We start from the raw sequence: 24113 nt of genomic DNA on the forward strand, positions 1-24113 counted from the left end.
ATTAAACGCCTTTCTATTTATCGCTCTTGGAGCGATGACGTCAGAACGTGATGTCACCTAGGTAATAAATCTGCCATTTTCTCAAACACATTACAAACACCGCGTCTCAGCGCTGTTATTTTCCGTTTTTTCGACTATTTTCTGGAACCTTGGAGACATCATGCCTCATCAGTGTGTTGTCGGAGGGTGTAACAACACTAACAGGGTGGGATTCAAGTTGCACAACTGGCCCAAAGATGCAAAAGTGGCAAGAAATTGGACGAAGTTTGTTCAAAATACGAGGGTGTGGGGAAAGCCGACGAAATGATCAGTCGTTTGTTCCGCACACTTTACTGACGAAAGCTATGCTACTATAGAGATGGCAAGATTGTGTGGATATCCTGCGACACTCAAAGCAGATGCATTTCCAATGATAAAGTCAAAGAAATCTGCCGCCAGACCCCCATTGAATGTGCCAGAGTGTCTGCACATTTTACCGGCGGTGCTAAGGCAGACATGGCACGGAGATGTATGGATAACCTGCAGATGCATTTCCAACGATAAAGTCAACTAAATCACAAAGATGAGTTTTGTTGATGTTGTTGACTTATGTGCTAATCAGACATATTTGGTCGCGGCATGACTGTCAGTTAATCGATGCTAACATGCTATTTAGGCTAGCTGTATGTACATTTGAAACTATATTTTCATCCAGCGTTTCCCTCCACCCACATTTAATGCCAAACAAACACTTACCAATCGATGGATTTAAGTTGATCAAGTGTCACAAGATGCGAAACTTCCGATCCTTGGTCTGCACATTTTACCGGCGATGCTAAGGCAGACATGTCCAAATAGCGTCAATAGCTATTCGCTCAATAGCTTCAGTTTCTTCTTCAATTTCGTTTTCGCTATCTGCCTCCATACTCCAACCATCCGTTGCAATACATGCGTAATCTGTTGAATCGCTTAAGCCGCTGAAATCTGAGTCTGAATCCGAGCTAATGTCGCTATATCTTGCTGTGCTATCCGTATTGGCATCACTGGATGACGTCACAGGAACATGGACGATGGCTTCACAGAAAGCGAAAATCAGGCACTTTAAAGCTTTTTTTAGGGATATTCCGGGATGACTAAAATTTTGAAAAAAACTTCCAAAAATAAAATAAGCCACTGGGAACTGATTTTTATTGGTTTAAACCCTTCTGAAATTGTGATAATGTGCCCCTTTAACTCCCAATTCCAACTCTTGATGCTGAGTGCCAAGCAGGGAGGTATGTCCCATTTATTAGTCTTTGGTATGACACAGCTGGGGTTTGAACTGACAACCTACCGACCTCAGGGTGGACAATCTAACCACAAGGCCACTGAGCAATACTTTGGAACTATTCAGAGGAAAACAACATTGCACAGGTTGTTATCAATACTGCAAGTCATTGGTAGAAGTGCCTTCGTTGTTACAAGGAGAAAACAGCCGTAATTGGATGCAGGGATCCGTACCAGGTCGACAAGACTGAGTGGAGCAGGGATCAAAGCATCTTCCTCGAGGTCTCATTCCCGGACTTGGTGAACTATCTCATTTTCCAACCGAACCCATTTTATACTTCAAAGGACTTTCAAAACTATAAGAGCCTTGAAAGCTAAAACCGTTTTGTTTGTGTATGTGTTCTTGATGTTTCTATTTTCATTGCATAAACCCAGTAGACATGGTGTCGTCAAAACGAGAGTCATGCACCCACAGAGTTGGTCAGGTCCCTAAGTCTTGGATGGCGAGCTGTAGATAGGCCTCGAGCCCGAACCCAAGGATCTCCACCTCACAACCCCTGAACTCCACCTGTTCTGGTCGGGCCGGTAGGCGGCTTATAGCTGAACACCTTGCCTCGCACCTCATTGCTCTGCGGCCCTTTGCACTATCTGACACACACCCTGCCATAAACGGAACTCTCACTACACAATGCCATATCCACAACTCCAACCCGTGTGGAACGTATGAACGTGAATGCGCATATGGACTGCGATCAGTCTCTTATGACTCCAATGAACCTCAAGAACTTTTGATACTACCTTTTATGTATTACCTGAACTTTTAGTCAATGAACTAAATCAACATTGTTTGTTGAGATTCCTCTCTGTTTTTTTCTTTTGTTTTAAATGGCCATTCCTATCAATGTCTGGGGCGGTTTAGCTCGGTTGGTAGAGCGGCCGTGCCAGCAACTTGAAGGTTGCAGGTTCGATTCCCGCATCCGCCATCCTAGTCACTGCCGTTGTGTCCTTGGGTAAGACACTTTACCCACCTGCTCCCAGGGCCACCCACACTGGTTTAAATGTAACTTAGATATTGGGTTTCACTATGTAAAGCGCTTTGAGTCTCTAGAGAAAAAGCGCTATATAAATATAATTCACTTCACTATTTGTTGCACTGTACATATTTAAATAACACCAGTATCATATAAAGCATTTGATTGTTTGTCCTACTCTCTCCGAGTCGTAATCTAGACTTCTGATTAGCCCATTATTGAGAACTTCTACTATACTAGCTAAAGTACCTGTAACAATTTTATTTCCGACCTGGGTTTATTAAACCCAAAATCTTGTGCATGGAATTTTAAGTACTCGTTACGTGTGCCACAAGAGGAACCACAAGTTTAAAGGAGAAATCTGTCTTCATATTCTAATCAGTGACAGAGTGTTATGTGGCCAGAAATTTGTTTGGGGTAAAATGTTATATGAGGCGCCTTGTCATTCAATTATTTACATTTGACAAACTTTTTCTTCACACAAAACCGGGCCCTTCCTATGGACAGTGAAGCCCTACGCAAAGCGTGTGTTCTGTATCTAGGGCAGGGGTCGGAAACCATTTTGGCTGAGAGAGCCATGAAAGCCAAATATTTAAAAATGTATTTCCGTAAGAGCCATATCATATTTTTTTAACACTGAACACAACTAAACGCGTTCATTTTTAAGTAAGACCAACATTTCTAGAGTATAATAGGTCTCTTATTCTTTGTAATAACATTGTTATTCCGAAGCTAACTGTGGTGGGGGCGTGGCCTATGGGCCTGCAGCAAACTTGGGTGTCCCAGGATCGGCCTCGAAATCAGCGACAGGTGCGTAGATGGCCCACCTGGGCCTTGTTATCTAATCACCTGTCGCTTTGTTATAAGCAGCAGCCAGGAGGAGAGACGGGGTGGAAGCTGGAGCCAAAGCGCGAGCGAGAGAGAAAAATACAATTGCTGGAAAGCAACAGAGAGACTTATTGAAAAATAAAACAATAATGTAACCCTGAAAAGGGCTCTCATGTCGGTGCTTGGTGGTCTGAAAAACCCCCAGGAGGGCAAGCCCCACACTAACCAATAATAAATAAATTACTACTTACCATTAACACAACTTCGTGAACATAAAAAAGCATGAGAATGTTTTATATTTTGAACGTCATTTTTAACACTGTGATTATAAGTGGAATTATTCATTACTTATCGCGTTAAGGAATGTCAGCTCAGATTTATCCGAGAGCCAGATGCAGTCATCAAAAGAGCCACATGTGGCTCTAGAGCCATAGGTTCCCTACCCCTGATCTAGGGCGAGGCGGCACCTGACTGACATGATGGTATTATACAGACAGTGTTTCATATCAATTTCATTTATGTGAGCCCAACATTAGTGATGTCAATATACTTCAATGTTAATGTTATGTTGACAGCACATTTCGGATCAAAAAGGTTTAAAGCAAAAGTGGATTTAAGTGCATTATAATGTTGTCTGAAGTGCATGACCAAAGATCGTATATTGAGAAAGGATGATCTACCTCGTGGTGAGGTACAGCGCACACAATGTCTTACACAAAGTATTTACAGACAGTCATACCATCTTATTTTTGCCACTAAAAAATACCAAAGACATGACCTCTGTGTCCTTAATAGTATTTACGGCCATAGTTACAACTGTGCATACCTTACAGTGGCTGAATGACACTGAGACTGGCAGCACTTTCCAATCATGCATTCCAGGAAAATAGATATTCTTGCAGTGTTTGTAATAGAAAATAGATTCGAATGCAAGCTGTTTATCAGACAGTAGGAGAAAAACAGAAACCAGTTAGAAAAAAAGAACAATATTCCTCTCTAACGGTCTCTCGAGGGGGAATTCAGTTTTTTCACTCTGTTATTAAACATGCTGCGTAAATGAAAGGCCAAAAATGCAGTAGCACACAACCAGATGGCCATGGACTGTGCGACATGTAAAAGAGGAGGCTGTACACATAAGAGCACTCCAAACAGTTGCTCAAAGGCATATCCAACCTTTTTCTCTTTTCCGAAGTCAAATGTGAATATGCCAACCTCTAAGTCCACAAGCCAAGTCCTTGCACACTAAGATTTCTCAATTATCCACCCCTTAATAGTCCCTCCCTGTACGCATATCACGCGATGTACCTAGGGCCCCGCAATATGTGGGGGTCCCCACTTTGCCCATTTAAAATATAATTTGATTAAAGACAGGGCGGTTTGTAAGAATTTTGTCACGTTCGGATGCACGAGGACCAGACAGGCAGGAGTAGCAGGTAAGACTTGATTTAATATATAAAAATAAAAGAACACTGATACAAATGACAAAATAAAGCGCGCGCCTACGCACGGGAAGCTAAAGCTAATACTTAGCATAGAGTCCACAGAGTCCAAAGTAACGTGCCGAATGCACGAAAGCTAAGACGCGACTTAGCAAGTGGGTAAATACAATGCCGAGAAACAAAACGTCGAACAAAGGGAGGACTCAGGTTTAAATGCAGAAACAATAATCATCAACAGGTGTGCATAAAAAAACCAGAGCAGGTGGAACAAATCAGAAACCATGGTAACGGAACAAATAAGGAAGTGCACAACCAAAGTCAAAAGTCCACATATCAAACGATCCGGCAGCGGATCGTGACAATTTTACCCCAAACATATTCCTAGCCTCTTACTGCTCTGTCACTGATAACAATATAATAGCAAATGTCCCTTGATCACATCACAATTCTGATTAATCCACGGTTAATGTTAAATTGGGTATTTTGTTGTTCGTTGGCCATGTTGTCAGGCAATGTGTTTTTCAGTTCCCTAAAGATTGTGGTGATTCGGTTAATATCCTAAAGTTTGATCGGGTATTTTGAAAAGTGCATGTTTCAATCCGATTTATGGGGTCATTATTTGTGACTATTTGTCAGAAAACTAACAGCAGAGGCAACACTAACGTGACCAACTTGGGCAAACATGCAGCAGCATCCAAAACACGCAAACCGCCAAAGCATGCCTATGAAGGTGTTGTGGTCTACTAAGGAAGTGACGGCAAACGGACACCAGGTGGCAGTATGTCCAAAGATGTATTAATGTATATATATATATATATATATGTCTTGATTGGATTATCCAGAGAATAGTGCTCGATACCGTGGTAGAGCGCAATATGTAGGTGTGGGAAAAAAATCACAAGACTACTTCATCTCTACAGATCTGTTTCATGAGGGGTACCCTCAATCATCAGGAGATTTTAATGGAAGCATTCACATACAATGGTTTGTATAGAGCACAGAGTGGGTGGGTACAAGCAGGCGTAGGGTGTGGTGATTGGCTCATGTGTTACCTAGGAGGTGTTTCCGTCTATGGCGGCATGTTGAAATGATTTCACTGCGCTTGTTGAGGGATGATAGATCTGGATGATATATAATAAACAGTTTCTCTTTTAAGCATAGGTTGCATCTTTTATTACCACTGTTGTAAGGTGTGCTGGATGCAAGAATTTGCCATGTTATTGAATATTCAACATTATTGTCTTTGAGGTTCCAAATGTGTTTGCTGAGTTCTGTAGAATTCTGCAAAATCTGGTTTCTAAAGAAGGCGTTGTGATTATTCCATCTTGTTTTGAACGCTCCTTCGGTTAATCCTACGTACGTGTCGGATGTGTTAATGTCCTTGCGTATTACCTTTGCTTGGTAAACGACATATGTCTGTAAGCACCTTCCGTTGAGAGGGCAATCAGGTTTCTTGCGACAGTTACATTCATTATTGGTTTCAGAGTCGTTTAGTCTGGGGGTAGGCAGTCCTTTTGCAATTGCTTTGTTGTGGTTTGAAATATTCAACAATAACAACATTAAATTGAGCTACAGCTGTATGAATAACAATCAACAAATCAATCAACAGAAAACATACTAAGTAGATGGAGCGTGGCAAAAACTCTAGAGTGTAAAGTGTTAGTCTAAGTGTGTAAATTAACTGAAGTGTGTTTTACCCAAGTGTTGACAAAAGAGAACGCGGAAGTCTGTGGGGCAGGTAGAGGGTTCAGGTCAAACGAGCGAGGAGTCGAGGTACAAAGTAGACAGTCAGAATCCAGAGGGAGATCCAGGGAAAAGAGTGAGATGCACAGCTCATCTTGCAGGCGACGGAGGATTCTGTGGGGACACGGGCGAAGACACTGAGAACACGTAGAGGTACAGGGCACAGTGAGAGCAGGTTTGCATATCGCAGAGTGATTGCTTACGGTACGCATTTGGAACTAAGTTCCCCCCCGGATCCCTGTGTCCACTGGTCTTTTATGCTGCTCATCATCATCAGTCACAGGTGTGTCCTGCAGCCGGGTGCGGCGAAGAGTGGGCGCGGTCCGCTTAATGAACGCGGGGGCGTGTCTGGAGTGCGCTGTCGGCGGGTCCTCTGGTTGGACCCGCAGCGGAGACAGACGCAGAATGCGCATGTCCCACAACAGTATCCCCCCCTATGGACAGATTCCAGATGTCCTAGAATCTGAACCGCCCCAAAAGCAGGAACAAAAATCAAGGGAGGGTGGAGGGTGAACTGGTGGTGGGTCGCCGGCCCAAGTGTCTCAGAAGCCATCGGGGACAAGTCTGGTGGCGGCGGCGAGTGGACCGCCGCTGTGGCTGACGAGGTGGCCGACTAAGCGGTGGGCGACGTCTTGGCTGTCGGTAAGGCGGACCCAAATGGTGCAGTGGTGCGGCCCGGCAGACACAAGGAGGTAGGCAGCCCCGTAGTGAAGACTGGTGGGCGGCGCTGTGGTGCGGCCCGCCGGACATGAGAAGGTGGGCGGCGCCGTGGTGGGGCCTGCCGGACATGAGGAGGTGGGCGGTGGGCAGCAGCGGACGTCATCAGCGTGGAAGCAGTGGCGGACGTTATGGAGGCCGGAGACGAGGAGGGTGTTGAGGAGCTGGCCGAGGTGCTGAAGCCAGTGCTGTAGGCGTAGGGGCAGAGGTCAGGGCCAGCCTGGGAGCTGGTGGAGATGAGGGGGCCAGCCTGGGTACGGGTGCTAGCCCGGAAGCTAGCCTGGGGACAGGTGCTAGCTCGGGCACTAGCCGAGGGACTGATGTTAGCTCGGGTGTTAGCCGAGGGACTGATGCTAGCTCGGGCGGTAGCCGAGGGACTGATGCTAGCTCGGGCGCTAGCTGAGGGACTGATGCTAGCTCGGGCGCTAGCCGAGGGGCTGATGGCTGCCGCTGGGAAAGGTGGAAGATAGGTGGGATTTCTCTGGCAGGGGGTAGCCTGTCTGGTTGCAGCTGTACTACCACATTAGCACAGACACCAGTACTAAAATGAAAAACAGATGGTATAGGTCTGGCAGGGGTTTGCCTGGCTGGGTGTAGATGCGCCACCACATCAGCACAGTCACCAGCACTATCCCCCCCTTCCGAACGCTGATGCCAAACGCCTCCAGCTGACTGAGGAATTGTCACTAAGGGTGGGAGGTGGGTGGCCAGGCGCCGGGCAAATTCATCCCTCCCCGTATTGAAATCAAACAGTCCCTTGACGGAGTGTTGAGGGCTATAAAAATTGTCCATGGTGGAGGAAAAAGACATCCTGAGAGGGGCAAAAAGGAAGGAGGAAAGGCGAAAAAAAAACAAACAAAAAAAAAAGTCACTGGGACGGAGCTAAAGTCACTGGGGGCTATGAAAACAACAACAAAAAAAAATACTGTGCCGTCAGGTCCTACTATTTAATTTTTGGCGGGAACTTACTGTTGTGGTTTACTAAGGACGTGACGGAAAACGGACACCAGGTGGCAGTATGTCCAAATATTTATTAATATATATATCTATATATATATATATCTATATTAACAAATGTATATATGTAATAATCAATCAACAGAAAACATACTAAGTAAATGGAGCGTGGCAAAAACTCTAGAGTGTAAAGTGTTAGTCTAAGTGTGTAAATTAACTGAAGTGTGTTTTACCCAAGTGTTGACAAAAGATAACGCGGAAGTCCGTGGGGCAGGCAGGGGGTTCAGGTCAAACGAGCGAGGAGTCGAGGTACAAAGGAGGCAGTCAGAATCCAGAGGGAGATCCAGGGAAAAGAGTGAGACGCACAGCTCACCTTGCAGGCGACGGAGGATTCTGTGGGGACACGGGCGAAGACACTGAGAACACGTAGAGGTACAGGGCACAGGGAGAGCAGGTTTGCATATCGCAGGGTGATTGCTTACGGTACGCATTTGGAACTAAGTTCCCGCCCGGATCCCTGTGTCCACTGGTCTTTTATGCTGCTCATCGTCATCAGTCAGAGGTGTGTCCTGCAGCCGGCTGCGGCGGAGAGTGGGCGCGGTCCGCTTAATGAACGCAGGGGCGTGTCTGGAGTGCGTTGTCGGCGGGTCCTCTGGTTGGACCCGCAGCGGAGAGAGACGCAGAACGGGCATGTCCCACAACAGAAGGTTCTCATTCATCTAGGTCAGGGGTCTCAGACATGCGGCCCGTGGTCCAATTGCGGCCCACAAGACGTTATTTTGCGGCCCCAACCTTAATATGAAAGTTTAATGTTATTGCGGCCCGCAAGTTTTATATGAATGGCGCTTGACAGCGTTGTGTTATTTGGGTCCAAAATGGCTCTTTCAACATTCTGGGTTGCCTACCCCTGCGTTAGTGGAAAAGCGGCAGAAGAGTGAAAGCGACAGAGACGTTGCCATGGAGACGAGGGTTTTCTTACGTGCCTGGCTGCAGTCACACCGCGACACCTGTCCATCAGTAATAACAGTCCCCGATAATTTGGACCAAATCAAAGGTTTTTTTTGTTTTTTTATTATTTAATTTGCATTGCCTCACATTTCTTAATCCTCATTTTGTTCATTTATATTTTGATTAGATTTTGTGTTGAAAATAAAAATAAAGACGTTTAAAAATATTTTTTGGAAGAAATCTTTTCTTGTAGCCCAGCCTCACCCAGATTTTGCATCCAGTGGCCCCCAGACAAAATGAATTTGAGCCCAAGATCTCGGTAGTTGTCATCTCAGGGCGTTTATCCATCGCAACTGGACTGCTTGGTTTGTCTTGGAAGAGGTGTTGCTGCTCATCAGAGTAGACCAATCAGTTCGTGCTCATAGACTTAGATTGGTCAGACCTCATCTGAGATCTGAGTCAGATCTAGTGGGAAATTACACTTCAACAACTTTAAGAGTTAGGATTCCTCGTTTCCATTAAAACAAGTTTTTTTTCTCTCACTACGATAGGGCGAAACCTGTCAGGAAGTGTTGGTGACAAACCCCAAGATGCAGAGATGGCAGGTTGGGTGCAGGAAAACATAATTTAATGTCCAAAATTCAAGAAAAACACAAAACAGGAAACAGGAACAGGCAAACTGGAAACAGGGAACAGGAACCAGCAAACAGGAAACGAGGAACAAAAACACAGCAAGCTGCAATCAGCTACAGGATACAGCATACAGCCCGCAGCATACAGCTTCCAGTTACAGTGACAATACTCCAGCACTGACTGGAGGGCAAGGCAGGTCTAAATAGCAGCTGATTGACACCTGGCCACACCTGGTGTCAGCTGAGGGGAAACAGCAATCCCGGAGACAAGCAGGAAACTGAACAAAAATAATAGTGCTGACAGGAAATAAAACAAACAGAGGAAAACCTAAAACAACCAACCAAACTGTCAGTGACAAGCCTGACAAAACCATCCCTGCCCAGGCACACCCTCCTGTGTTTTTTGGAGTATATATATATATATATATATATATATATATATATATATATATATATATATATATATATATATATATATATATATATATATATATATGCGTTTATTTGTGTTTTTGGCACCAACCGCTGGACTAGATCTTATCAATCTAAGTCGATGAACACGATCCAATGAAGCCTACTTGGATGAGCGTGGAAGCTTTCCAATTGTGAACGATTGAATGCCCTGAAACGCAAAAACAACATCCGAAACACACACAATCCCCTTAAAATACATGCATCACAACTCACTTAATTGGTAGATCTATGATATTGTTTTAAAAAGTTTAATAAGTACAGAAAATTTACTTTTTCATTTTGGCCAACTTTCTTCAGGGCATCCTACTCATGTCTCTGTATATCCCTCCCAGACTTGGCGCCATAGTTGAGGTTTACTCATAATGTAGATGGCTTGTCGGGCACGTCAACATCAACAGCGGCCGTTTTGAGTCGGGGTTTTGTCAGATTGACTGGCACTAAAATTTTAGCTGATAGACCTCTGTCTCAGTTTCAATCAACAGATTGAAACTTCCCGCTGCTCAAGATGGCGGCCGCATTGACACGTCGTTACAATGGACAGCATCAGAGGCGATATCAACGTATTCACAGAACACTTTTCCACTTTGCATCAGTCCATCTTTTCTGGATGTTGTTGATAAATGGCTTTCGCTTCGCTTAGTAGAGTTTTAACTTGCACTTACAGATGTAGCGACAAACTGATTTAGTGACAGCGGTTTTCTGAAGTGTTCCTTTAGAGATTGATGTCGGTTTTTGATACTGTGCCGTCTGAGGGATCGAAGGTCACGGTCATTCAATGTTTGTTTCCGGCCATGCCGCTTACGTGGAGTGATTTCTCCAGATTCTCTGAACCTCTTGATGATATTATGGGCCGTAGATGTTGAAATCCCTAAATTTCCTGCAATTATACTTTGAGAAACGTTGTTTTTAAACTGTTTGATATTTGCTCACGCAGTTGTGGACAAAGGGGTGTACCTCGCCCCATCCTTTCTTGTGAACGACTGAGAATTTTTTGGGAAGCTGTTTTTATACCCAATCATGGCACCCACCTGTTCCCAATTAGCCTGCACACCCGTGGGATGTTCCAAATAAGTGTTTGATGAGCATTCCTCAACTTTATCAGTATTTATTGCCACCTTTCCCAACTTCTGTGTCACGTGTTGCTGGCATCAAATTCTAAAGTTAATGATGATTTTGCAAAAAAAAAAAAATGTTTATCAGTTTGAACATCAAATATGTTGTCTTTGTAGCATTTTCAACTGAATATGGATTGAAAATGATTTGCAATTCATTGTATTCCGTTTATATTTACATCAAACACAATTTCCCAACTCATTTCGAAACGGGGTTTGTATTTTGGGAGTTTGTTTGTGTTTTGGATGTTGCTGTGTGTTTGTCCCGCACTTGTATTTTGTGAAATTACTTGTGTTATGCCGGTTTGTGCGTGAATATTTGTTTATTTGTGTCGGCCCTGCGATGAGGTGGCGACTTGTCCAGGGTGTACTCTGCTTTCCATATGACTGCAGCTAGGATAGGCTCCATCCCCACCCCTGCAAGCCCAGGTACTAGGAGTAGAAAGGTAGTAGAGGTAGAAAATGGATGAATGGATGTCTGTGTTTTGGACGTCACAGCGCCTTTGTCCCTGTTAGCTACAGTACAACACCGTACTGATGCATGTTTTGACAAATGTCCACCCTTTTTGGACTTATCTTAGGTCCCGTCTACAGTAAGCCTATAAGGTTATCCAGGGTAAATCACACCTAACCTTATCTGTGTCCACACACAACAATGCCACTGTTTAAGATCCCCGCCCCCCTCCATCCGCCGGCGCAACGCGACCTAGTACGCATGCGCAGAAAAAGCGCACGTCATAGTCATCTCCACTGTTGCTTTGTGTGCAAATTCTTACATTTAACTTATCTGAACAATATCCAGTGTTGTGGTATTTTAATTAACTATAATTCAGTGTGCTGTGGGGCCCTATTGTAGTAAATCACACCTGAGACATCATAAATTAATCAAATCTTTCTTAGACACGTAAACAGTGTGATAAAGAACATTTAACATTAATCAATCTAGGGATCTAGATATCTGGTCAGGACACTTCTCACTCTTTTGCCTTCACCTTCATTGTCCATTTGTTTTTAGTGACTTTATATACTCTGGACAGAGACATCGAGTCTGCGACATACATGGCGGACAATAACTGATACAGTCTGCTTTGCCAGTCCAAATGCATTCTCCGTTGTCCTCGATGGCCAGGTAATACAAAGTACTTGCTATGTTTTTTTTATCACATCCACGGGAGCTTGCATTCTCGTTGTCTCTCCTTTGGCAAATGGACATAGTTTTTCGCTAAGTAGCATCACAGCTGACCCAGCCGGACATTGGAAAGTTCCCTTGGCGTCTGAAAAGTGTTGTATCCCAAATAGCTACAATCGCTCTCTCTTGATGTATTCATGTGTGATTTCCACAAGCGTCTGTACATGTAGAACAGGGGTCGGCAACCCGCGGCTCCGGAGACGCATGCAGCTCAATGATCACTCTGATGTGGCTTAGCAGCATACTTGCCGAACCCCCAGATTTTTCCGGGCGGTTACCAGACTTCAGTACCTCTCCCGGGATAATCATTCTCCGATCTGAAGGCACACCGTGGTGACCATGCCTTTAACGCCCTTTAGAACATGTCGTCGCGCCCGCTTTATTCACCATGCTATCTGCGTGCCGGCCGGCCGATCACGAGTAGAATGCGACCCCTGTAAATACACGTAAGTGACTGTAAGGCATACTTGATCAACAGCCATACAGGTTACACTTAGGGTTGTGATAAAAAACAACTTTAACACTCTTACTAATATGCGCCACACTGTGAACCCACACCAAACAAGAATGACAAACACATTTCGGGAGAACATAATGTAGCCCGGAAGAGTTAGGGATGCATGGGATTCTGGGTATTTGTTCTGTTGTGTTTATGTTATGTTACAGTGCGGATGTTCTCCCGAAATGTGTTTGTCATTCTTGTTTGGTGTGGGTTCACAGTGTGGCACATATTAGTAAGAGTGTTAACATTGTTTAGACGGGCACCCTCAGTGTGACCTGTATGGCTGTTGAACAAGTATTTCTTGCAGTCAATTACATGTGACTGCAGAAGCATTATACAACATGTAACTATCAGGTAGTAGATGTCGCTAGAGGCAGAGCCACCATTGCACGCCCTTATTATTGTTGATTGGGTGAAAATCAGCAGACATTTGAGAGAATAGTTCTTCTGAAATTCTGGAGTCACCCGGAAAAATTGGGAGGTTCAGAAAGTGTGATGCTGCCAAGCGGGATTCATATAAAACTCGCGGGCTGCACTAACATTAAATTTTCATTTTGAAGCACAAGCCGCGTGTCTGAGACCCCTGGTTTATACATAGCACAAAGCAAAAAAAAAGCTCGGTATGCAGTATTATTTCATTATAAATTTCAAAAGAGTTTTGTGGCTCCCATTGTTTTCTTTATTGTGTGAAACGGGTCAAAATGGCTCTTTGAGTGATAAAGGTTGTCGACCCCTGATGTAGAAGAAGGAGAAACACAGGCATGTCTGGACGACTCGCCGTCATGTTTCCAGTGGTTCGCTCCGAGCTACAAAACAGCTTTATTATGAAGCTGGCTGTGGCACGTTCTTTCTGATGTCAATTCCTGTGTGGGTGAGGTCTTTCTGGCATCACTTCCACTTCGAACTCACTTTGTAAACTATCAATGAGTCTATACACAGCTAAGTGCCGGAGATTCGACAATTACACGGCTGATTTACCCATGTAAAAATTTGTCTGAGGAGGAGACCTTAAACGCTGGTTTAGCCTGGCTGAAACGGGGCTTAGGCTAAATAATTATTAGTTTAAGGGGTTAAACAATTTAGTGCAGACATGGCCTTACACAAATACATAGGTATTCTCAACTTTTTCCACATAATTGTACAATACAACAGTAGTTTATGTATACAATCCTACCAGGTTATCATCAGTAACCAAACATTTCAAGCCTTTTTAGTCTCTGACATGCTCAGATTTTGCACAAAAAAGTAGCCTTTGAAGGTCTTTCAAGTTAGAGGCGGCCTGTTTCCTTTGCAGTACTGATAACCGAAGCTTTTGTTCACGCTTTAATCAGGAAAATTGTTTGAGTCCAAACATTCAGCACAGTCCCCAATCCTGCGGATACGCACAATCAGATTAGCGCTCACACCTACGCATTGACACGACACATTCCAACACTTAACAATCACAACTCGACTAAAAATGCTTAACTTTGAAGACAAAACAGCCTTTTCTTACATCTGTCAAAAAATGGAAACGGGCTTTTAAGTTAAACTAAAAGTGAGCTGAAGCCCTAGATCTGTTCTTCGTAACCCTCATGGGTATTGTCTGTGAGAAAAGCAGGCATAGGAGAGAAATGTGTCAGAAATATCTATGATGACATTATCCCCTTGCCTGAACTGAGCGACTATTACTGATTTCTTGCGACGTTGTCTCATTTGTTGCTCTCTTGTCTGCCTCGGCGCTGGGGGGGTCATTAACATCACTCAGCATCAATAAAATGTCTAGAGGGACCACTACAAGTGGCTACCGAGACCTTGTGTGTTTGTATATGTGTGGGTCTGTGCGTAGGCTGGTGCCAGGGCGTGTATATATAGTGTCTTGTTGGCCTGTCGCCTTTCTCTGAACTACTGGAACCACTGCAACACTTGCATGGCTCAGTAAGCTCAGTCAGGCCTCTGGTGTTGAGGGGCCATTAGCATAGAGCTGTGAGTCTTGTTGCTTTATGCATGGTCTAGCAAGAACGCCTTTGAACTAGCATGCCGATTGCCTGGATGGGGAATGCGTATTCATTATTCATCCCATGGTGGGATTCAGCTTTTAGCTACATTCCCCACCAGTGCCTCCCCCTCACTAGTTAAGACAGAAGTAGAGCAGAGAACAGCCAAGCCCGCAAGTTGTATTAAGTTTGGGGGCTTTGCTTCACCGCTAATGTGTCTATGAGACAGCGGTTCACCATGTCCAAAGACTTGACTTTGCGGGCAAGACCTCATGCAAAAAGGATGATGCCCAAATATTTATTCTCCATGAGTGAGTATCCAGCTGTTGCAGTTTGACTTTTTAATAATAAGCCTGTGATTATGTCACACACGACTGAATGTTATTACTTCTTTTTGGATCATTTCACTTGGACCTGCCATGCTGGATTTTGTGATTCATAAGAGCACTGAAAAACAATGAGAAATGTTTTTAAAGTTATTAATAGGATCTGACAGGAAAAAAAAAAATACATCAAATTAGTTGAAACTAGCTTTTCAAAACAGTCTTAGGCCCTCTCTACACAAAGCCAGATAAGGTTCATCCATCCATCCATCTTCTTCCGCTTATCCGAGGTCGGGTCACGGGGGTAGCAGCCTAAGCAGGGAAGCCCAGACTCCCCTCTCCCCAGCCACTTCGTCTAGCTCAGGGGTAGGGAACCTATGGCTCTCGAGCCAAATGTGGCTCTTTTGATGACTGCATCTGGCTCTCAGATAAATCTTAGCTGACATTGCTTAACACGATAAGTAATGAATAATTCCGTTGGTAATCACAGTTTTGATTGATTGATTGAAACTTTTATTAGTAGATTGCACAGTACAGTACATATTCCATACAAGAGACCACTAAATGGTAACACCCCAATAAGTTTTTCAACTTGTTTAAGTTGGGGTCCACGTAAATCAATTCATGGTACGTGTTAAAAACAACGTTGAAAATATAAAACATTGTCATGCATTTTGATCTATCCATGCGTTTCCTACCCCACCAGTTCAAGTAGTCGCATTAAGAAATATTTTATTTATTATTGGTTAGCTTCAGAATAACAATGTTATTTAAAAGAATAGGAGACGTATTATACTCTAAAACTGTTGGTCTTACTTAAAAATGCACGCATTTAGTTATATTAAGTGTTAAAAAATATTATATGGCTCTCACAGAAATACATTTTAAAATATTTGGCTTTCACGGCTCTCTCAGCCTAAAAGGTTCCCGACCCCTGGTCTAGCTCTTCCCGGGGGATCCCGAGGCCTTCCCAGGCCAGCCGGGAGACATAGTCTTCCCAACGTGTCCTGGGTCTTCCCCGAGGCCTCCTACCGGTTGGACGTGCCCTAAACACCTCTCTAGGGAGGCGTTCGGGTGGCATCCTGACCAGATGCCCGAACCACCTCATCTGGCTCCTCTCGATGTGGAGGAGCAGCGGCTTTACTTTGAGTTCCTCCTGGATGGCAGAGCTTCTCACCCTATCTCTAATGGGAGAGCCCCGCCACCCGGCGGAGGAAACTCATTTCGGCCGCTTGTACCCGTGATCTTATCCTTTAGGTCATGACCCAAAGCTCATGACCATAGGTGAGGATGGGAACGTAGATCGACCGGTAAATTGAGAGCTTTGCCTTCCGGGTCAGCTCCTTCTTCATCACAACGGATCGGTACAAACTCTGCATTACTGAAGACGCCGCACCGATCCGCCTGTCGATCTCATTATCCACTCTTCCCCCACTCGTGAACAAGATACTAGGTACTTGAACTCCTCCACTTGGGGCGTGTTCTTTCTCATTCCACTTATTGTGTGGAGCGCTGTCTTTCTGGCGTCACTTCCTCTCTGAACTCAGTTTGTAAATGATCAATGAGTCCACACAAAGCAAAGAGCTGGAGATTCAAGAAATAGAAGGCGCACTTTCCCGTGTAAAAAATGTAGACTACTGTTGTAATGATACCAATATTTTGGTACCAGTACCGGTACTAAAATTATTTTGATATTTTTCTGTACTTTTCTAAATAAAGGGGACCACAAAAAATTACATTATTGGCTTTATTTTAACCAAAAATCTTAAGGTACATTAAACATGTTTGTTATTGCAGTTAAGTCCTTAAATAAAATAGTGAAGATATTATACAACTTGTCTTTTAGTAGTAAGTAAACAAACAAAGGTTCCTAATGAATTATTTTGTTATTTATCATTCTATTATTTTGTCAACATTATTAAGGACAAGTGGTACATTATTATTGTACTTGTTAATTTACTCTTAATATCTGCTTACATTCTCTTTTAACATGTTATGTCTACACTTCTGTTAAAATGTAATAATCACTTATTCTTCTGTTGTTTCATACATTACATTAGTTTTGGATGATACCACAAATTTGAGTATCTCTCTGATACCAAGTCATTACAGGATCATACATTGGTCACATTCAAAGTCCTCATGTGTCCAGGGACATATTTCTTGACTTTATAAACATAATATACATTTACAAAAAATGGAAGATGATGTTGTGATGCCAAAAAGTATTGACGTAATCATAGTAGTATCAACTAGATATGTGCCTTTACTTGATATCATTACAGTGGATTTTAGGTGTAGATCCACCAATGGAGTTTGTTTACATTTTGACGTCGTTGAGCTATTGTGTGTAGTTTGATTGATTGATTTAATCTTTTACATATTTTTTTTTAAGTAGTTCCAGGATCATACATTGGTGATATTCATATTTCCTGACTTTATAAACATAATATACATTTACAAAAAACGAAAGATGATGTTGTGATGCCAAAAAGTATTGACATAATCATAGTAGTATCAACTAAATACGTAACTGTACTTGATATCATTACAGCGGATGTTAGGTGTAGATCCACCAATGACGTTTGTTTACATTTTGACGCCGGTGAGCTACGGTGTGTAATTTCATTGATTGATTTAAACTTTAATTAGCAGATTGCACAGTACAGTACATATTCCCTACAATTGACCACCAAATGGTAACACCCGAATACATTTTTCAACTTGTTTAAGTCGGGGGCCACGTTAATAAATTCATGGTAATGAAGCAAGTTTAGCTATTCTTGTCCTGCAGGAATGATACTTTTAAGAAACTTACTTTATTTGTCGCCACGGAGACCAAGATTAGTGATTTAGAAGTAGCTAAAACACTGCCGACGGCAGATGGGCGTTAGCCGGCAGCTATTTAGCAGTGTCTTAAAGCACCTCTTCCCGAGGGTGTTTCAGTGTTATAGCTAACCTTTATCGTTAGTTTTTAAGCCAACATAGGTCTATTCTCCCTTTTCTGTCTACACACTGTGTCTGCTTGTAGGTGCTCTGTGATCATACTTGCCAACCCTCCCGGATTTTTCGAGAGACTCCCGAAATTCAGCGCCTCTCCTGAAAACCTCCCTGGACAAATTTTCTCCTGAAAATCTCCCGAAATTCAGGCGGAGCTGGAGGCCACGCCCCCTCCAGCTCCATGCGGACCTGAGTGAGGACAGCCTGTTTTCACGTCCACTTTCCCACAATACAAAGAGCGTGTCTCCTCAATGACGTTATAACTGTAGAATGATCGTGGGCCAGTTCTTGGTTTCTTATGTGGGTTTATTGTTTGTCCCAGCGCGGTAACAACACACAACAACAGCCGTGACGTTTTCGTCTACCGTAAAGCAGTTCGTCTTCCGTAAACAGCAATGTTGTGACACTCTTACACAGGACAATACCGCCATCTACTGTACATGCATATGTGACAATAACATCTATGGCTTTTAGAGAGTGCAGTGCAAAACTGCGCACACAACAAGGAGAAGGAGAAGAACGAGGAATATACAGCCGTCGCGACGCCGACGACGAGTAAGATGAACGAATACGCTTGTAAGTTCGAAGCCGCAGCTGCGATTGGACCTGGATATATATATATATATATATATATATATATATATATATATATATATATATATATATATATATATATATATATATATATATATATATATATATATATGGTTCTGCCCAGTGCGGTTCCAAGCCGGTTCCAGCACGTCCCCCACCTCCAGTTTTTCGGCCTGCTAAGTCGCAGCTTCCAGCGAGGCCGAGTCCAGGTCCAGCACCAAGTCCAAGTCCAGCACCAAGTCCAAGTCCAGCACCAGGTCCAAGTCCAGCACCAAGTCCAAGCCAACCTCCAATGCCAAGTCCACGTCCACGGCTAGTACCAGTGCCTGCACCACAACGCCGAGTGCCGCCAGTCGCAGCTCCACGACTCCGAGTGCCGCCAGTCGTAGCTCCACGACTCCGAGTGGCGCCAGTCGCAGCTCCACGACGCCGAGTGGCGCCAGTCGCAACTCCACGACGCCGAGTGCCGCCAGTCGCAGTTCAACGACGCCAAGTGCCGCCAGTCGCAGCTCCACAACGCCAAGTGGCGCCGGTCGCAGCTCCACGACGCCAAGTGCCGCCAGTCGTAGCTCCACGGTGAGCGCCAAGTCCAAGTCGAACGCCAAGTCCAAGTCAAGCGCCAAGTCCAAGTCGAGCGCCAAGTCCAAGTCGAGCGCCAAGTCCAAGTCCAAGTCAAACGCCAAGTCCAAGTCCAAGTCAAACGCCAAGTCCAAGTCGAACGCCGAGTCCAAGTCCAAGTCGAACGCCAAGTCCAAGTCGAACGCCAAGTCCAAGTCGAACGCCAAGTCCAAGTCCACGTCGAATGCCAAGTCCAAGTCCACGTCAAACGCCCAGTCCACGTCCACGTCGAACGCCAAGTCCACGTCGAGCGCCAACGCCTGCCACGATGACGACGCATCCGCCTCCTTGTCAGCCACGAATGTGGCTACTACGTGGTCATCCGCCACGCCAAGGGGGTCGGCCACGGATATGGTCGTTCCCGGGTCGCCCACCTCGTAAGGGGCAGCGGTCCTCTGTCACCGCCACCTGACTCTGCCCCGATGGATATGGGGACACGTGGTTTGGCGATCCACCGCCATGTCCCCCTCCCGCCTTCCCATTACTCTTGATCATTTTTATCCTTTTTATGCATCTAGTATCTGTCCTTAATAGGGGGGCACTGTCATGCCTGTGAAACAGGTCTTATGTTTGATCATGTTATGTGCCAGTTTAAAAGGGACCTATGATTATTGTAATCTACATTTAACACACTTCTTTGTAATCTAGATAATACGTGCTGGATATGTTTTGGTGCAAATTATGAATTTTACTCCACAGTCACATTTATAACCCATTTTCTGAGACTGTCTGCAAACGGTTCGTGCGAGGAGAGATTAAATTTAAAATAAACCTTCTACACGCCACACTCTCCTTTCACGATCCTCAACGACCTATGTTTATTATTGTTCTGTGTGTGATGTTATTCCAGCACTCTTTCTTTTCTTGCTTTCACTACCTGCCACTTTGCCTCTGGCCTTAGCGTTGCCTCTCTTACCTGTCCCTGATGGGCAATCCGGATATTCCTGTTTCTGGTTACCAATCAAGTTGCTTCTTTTGCCTGCCCTGTTCCTGTCGAGAGGGCTGGATCATCATTGTCTGTTGTTACCTCTCATTTTCACTTTCTAAACTAGCGTTGTACTCGCACGCCATCTCCTGTCTCTGCATCCTGGAGTCACGTCATCAGCCGACATGCGCCAATGTGACATCCCCAAATTTTTTCGAATGTATGTATCGAAAATGTACACTGTTCAAAGGGGAACTGCACTTGTTTGGTATTTTGCCTATCGTTCACAATCCCTATAAGAGACAAGACGACAAAAGTTATTTTTGTGTCAGGCTTGTCCCTAACAGTTTGACTATGTTTTAGTTTTTTCCTCTGCTTTTGTCTTTGTGTAGTGTTTCCTGTCAGCGCTCTTATTTTGTTGGTTTCCTGTCTTTCTCCCAGAGTGCTGTGTCCCCTCAGTTGCAGCTGATTGGCACCTGGCCACACCTGGTGTCAATCAGCCCTCTCCTATTTAGACCTGTTTTCTCCTCCAGTCTGTGCTGGATTATTGGATTGTATTGTCGCTCTTGTCGCATCGTGTCGTGTCATGTCGCCCCTGTCGTGTCATTTCAGCGTAGCGGTAAGCTATATTTCGATAGCAGTTTGTAGCTTACTATCTTTTGTTCCCTGCTTTCAGTTTGTCTTTATACAACATGTAACGACTTCTGTTTTCCTGCTCGCTACCAGCTAGCTTCGATGCTAGGCCCTTTTGTTTTTGCTAGCTTCCATGCTAAGCTCCTTTTTTTTCTAGCTCCCATGCTAGCTCTTTTAGTTTGTTATCCGCCTTGTGCACGCTTTTTGTTAGTACCTTTTTGTTTGTTCTTATTCAAGTATTTCAATTAAATCATGTTTTCTTACTCGATGCCTGCCTCCTTCTCCGCATCTTGGGGTTCGTCACAAACTAACTCTGACATTTTGTTTGCATTTACATTTTTAAAAATCGGCTTGTTCTAGGTGGCGAGCAATGTAGTTAATGAGATCAATTCATTCTGCCTTTGAATCTCTTTTAAAAAGGATCCAAAAACAGCCAACAGTACTTCATTTATGTTTTCTGACCTGTATAATAACGAAGTGTAGTGAGAGCAAACAGTGAAGAAGTATTTTTCCAGCATAGTGACACATTGGCATGCTATGGCATTAGCTGTAAGCTAGCTACGGCAAAAGGTAAGATAGTTTCTACTTCAGCACCCGAATCGCAATAGGACACCAATCTGTCCTGACTAAAAACATGAACAATCATACAAGTATTACAGTATCTGCGTAACTGCCAACCTTAAGACCTCCGAATTCGGGAAATGGGGCAGGGTAGAGGTGGGCGGTATTGGGTGGGGCGGGGTCTGGTGGTAGTGGGTGGGGGGGTGGGGGTGTATATTGTAGGGTACTGGAAGAGTTAGTGCTGAAAGGGATTCTGGGTATTTATTCTGTTGTGTTTGTGTTGTGTTACGGTGCGGATATTCTCCCAAAATGTGTTTGTCATGCTTGTTTGGGGTGGGTTCACAGTGTGGCGCATATTGTAACAGTGTTAAAATTGTTTATACGGCCACTCTCAATGTGACCTGTATGGCTGTTGATCAAGTATGCCTTACATTCACTCATGTGTGTGTGTAAAAGCCGTATACAGTATATTTTGTGATAGGGCCAGCATGCTGTTAGTATGGAGGAAAAGCGGACGTGACGACAGGTTGTAGAGGACGCTACAGGCAGTGCCTTTAAGGCAATATTGTTGTCCGGGTGGAAATTGGGAGTAATTCAGGAGAATGGTTGCCCTGGGAGATTTTCGGTAGAGGCACTGAAATTCGGGAGTCTCCCGGGAAAATCAGGAGGGTTGGAAATTATGAGTATCTGCAAAGTGTTAGCCCACATTTCATTTTTTTTATGTACACAGCTAGCTCGACAAAGTTTGTTCTGTAGTTGTATGGTGATGTGCTGCATGTATCATGATCAATATTATAGGGACTTACTCTATGGACAGTTGTCTTTTGGTCAAGCTGGCAGGGGACGTTTCAAGTTGGTTTTGGGTTAGCACTTCATTAATAGCTTGGATTATAGATTGGCTCGAAGTTCCACATTTGCACTGTCAAGTCATGCCGACCGCACTCTCTCGGTTTCCGTCTGCTTCAACGATTCAGCCTCTCTTCGTGCCCGCTTTTCTAATCAGGTTCGAAAAAGATAAGGTTGTGAATACTCATTCGTCGAAATGTAGTCATCTTCGTCGTGTAATACCAAGTCTCCCATGATTAAAACACAATCATGTTTGTTTCCGGAAGTAGGAACACAATAACTTCCTGTTGAAGAGTAGCATATTTTATCTTAATTGAATTGTAGCTGAGATAGGCGCCAGCACCCCCCGCGACCCCGAAAGGGAATAAGCGGTAGAAATGGATGGATGGATGAATTGTTTTGTTGCAGCGTCTGACAAAAACAGCAGCTCTGCATATATTTAGCGCTGGAATGCGGAACTACAACGGCATGTCGGTGACGTTCCGCGGCCCTTTCGGATTCAGTGGATATTTGAGGCCACACTGCAGGCAGCAGGCAGCAGTCTTGGTACAGCAGAGGGACCCACATAAAACCCAGCATATAAGAGAGAGGGACAGCATTACACTTATGTTGAAGAGGTTTGTTTAGCCTACTGACGCGTATTCATAAATAGTTGATTTATATAGGCTAGTAAGATACCTTACTAGCCTATACAAACCAACCATTTATAAATAAAAGCATTACACTTGCCATCCCTCCCATATTTCCCAGAGGTTCTCGAATTCTCAAAGTATCTATTCTCGTGAATATCTGATGATATTCATCCAAAAAACAATAATAAGGGAGTGCAATGAAAGCGCTACCTTTAACGCCCTCTACAACATGCACAAACAGCTTACCAGCCCAGTTACACGTTGTATGTGGCTCCTGCAGACACACGCTCACTGCTGCAAGACATACTTGCTCAACAGCCATACAGGTTACACTGAGGGTTGTAATATAAACAACTTTAACACTCTTGCTAATATGCACCACACTGTGAACCCACACCATACAAGAATGACAAACACATTTCGGGAGAACATCCGCACTGTAAGACAACATTAACACAACAGTACAAATACCCAGAATCCCAAGAATCCCTGACTCTTCCTGGCTACATTATACACACGCTAGCACCAACCCCCCCACCCCCTCTCCGTGCGTCGGTTGAGGTGAGCGGGGTTGGGGGTGCGGGCTTGGTACTAGCGGGTGTGTTAATATAGCCAGGAATAGTCAGGGATGCATGGGATTCTGGGTATTTGTACTGTTGTGTTTATGTTGTCCTACAGTGTGGATGTTCTCCCGAAATGTGTTTGTCATTCTTGTTTGGTGTGGGTTCACAGTGTGGCGCATATTAGTAAGAGTGTTAAAATTGTTTGTATTACAACCCTCAGTGTAACCTGTATGGCTGTTGAACAAGTATGCCTTGCAGGTACATGCGTGAGTTGACAAGAGCTGCGTATAGCATGCCGACAAGCAGATTGCATTGTGTAAAAGCGGGCACGACGACATGTTAAAGAGGAAGTTAAAAGCATTGCCATCACAGCACGCACTCAATATTGTAGACCGGGGGAAGACCGGCCCCCGAGTGATTACCGGGAGATTACCAAACTCCGGCAACCTCCCGAAATAATTGGGGGGAGGGTTCGTTGATTATGCAGCTGAGCCACATCAGAGTGACCAAAGAGCTGCATGCGGCTCCGAAGCCGCGGGTTGCCGACCCCCGCTCTACCCAGATGGCTACAAAAGCTGAAATCACGACTTCTGACCAAAATGTTTGGCTACATATGGAATTAGAA

At 44.3% G+C, this 24113-nt stretch overlaps 1 protein-coding gene across 16 annotated transcripts in view; it reads left to right on the top strand.

Annotated features, from left to right (window-relative positions):
• Positions 1-24113, top strand: part of otofa (otoferlin a) — a 209095-nt gene that overhangs the window by 21541 nt on the left and 163441 nt on the right. The window lies entirely within an intron of this gene.

Source organism: Nerophis ophidion, linkage group LG24 (assembly GCF_033978795.1).
Source record: "Nerophis ophidion isolate RoL-2023_Sa linkage group LG24, RoL_Noph_v1.0, whole genome shotgun sequence".
Taxonomy (NCBI): domain Eukaryota; kingdom Metazoa; phylum Chordata; class Actinopteri; order Syngnathiformes; family Syngnathidae; genus Nerophis; species Nerophis ophidion.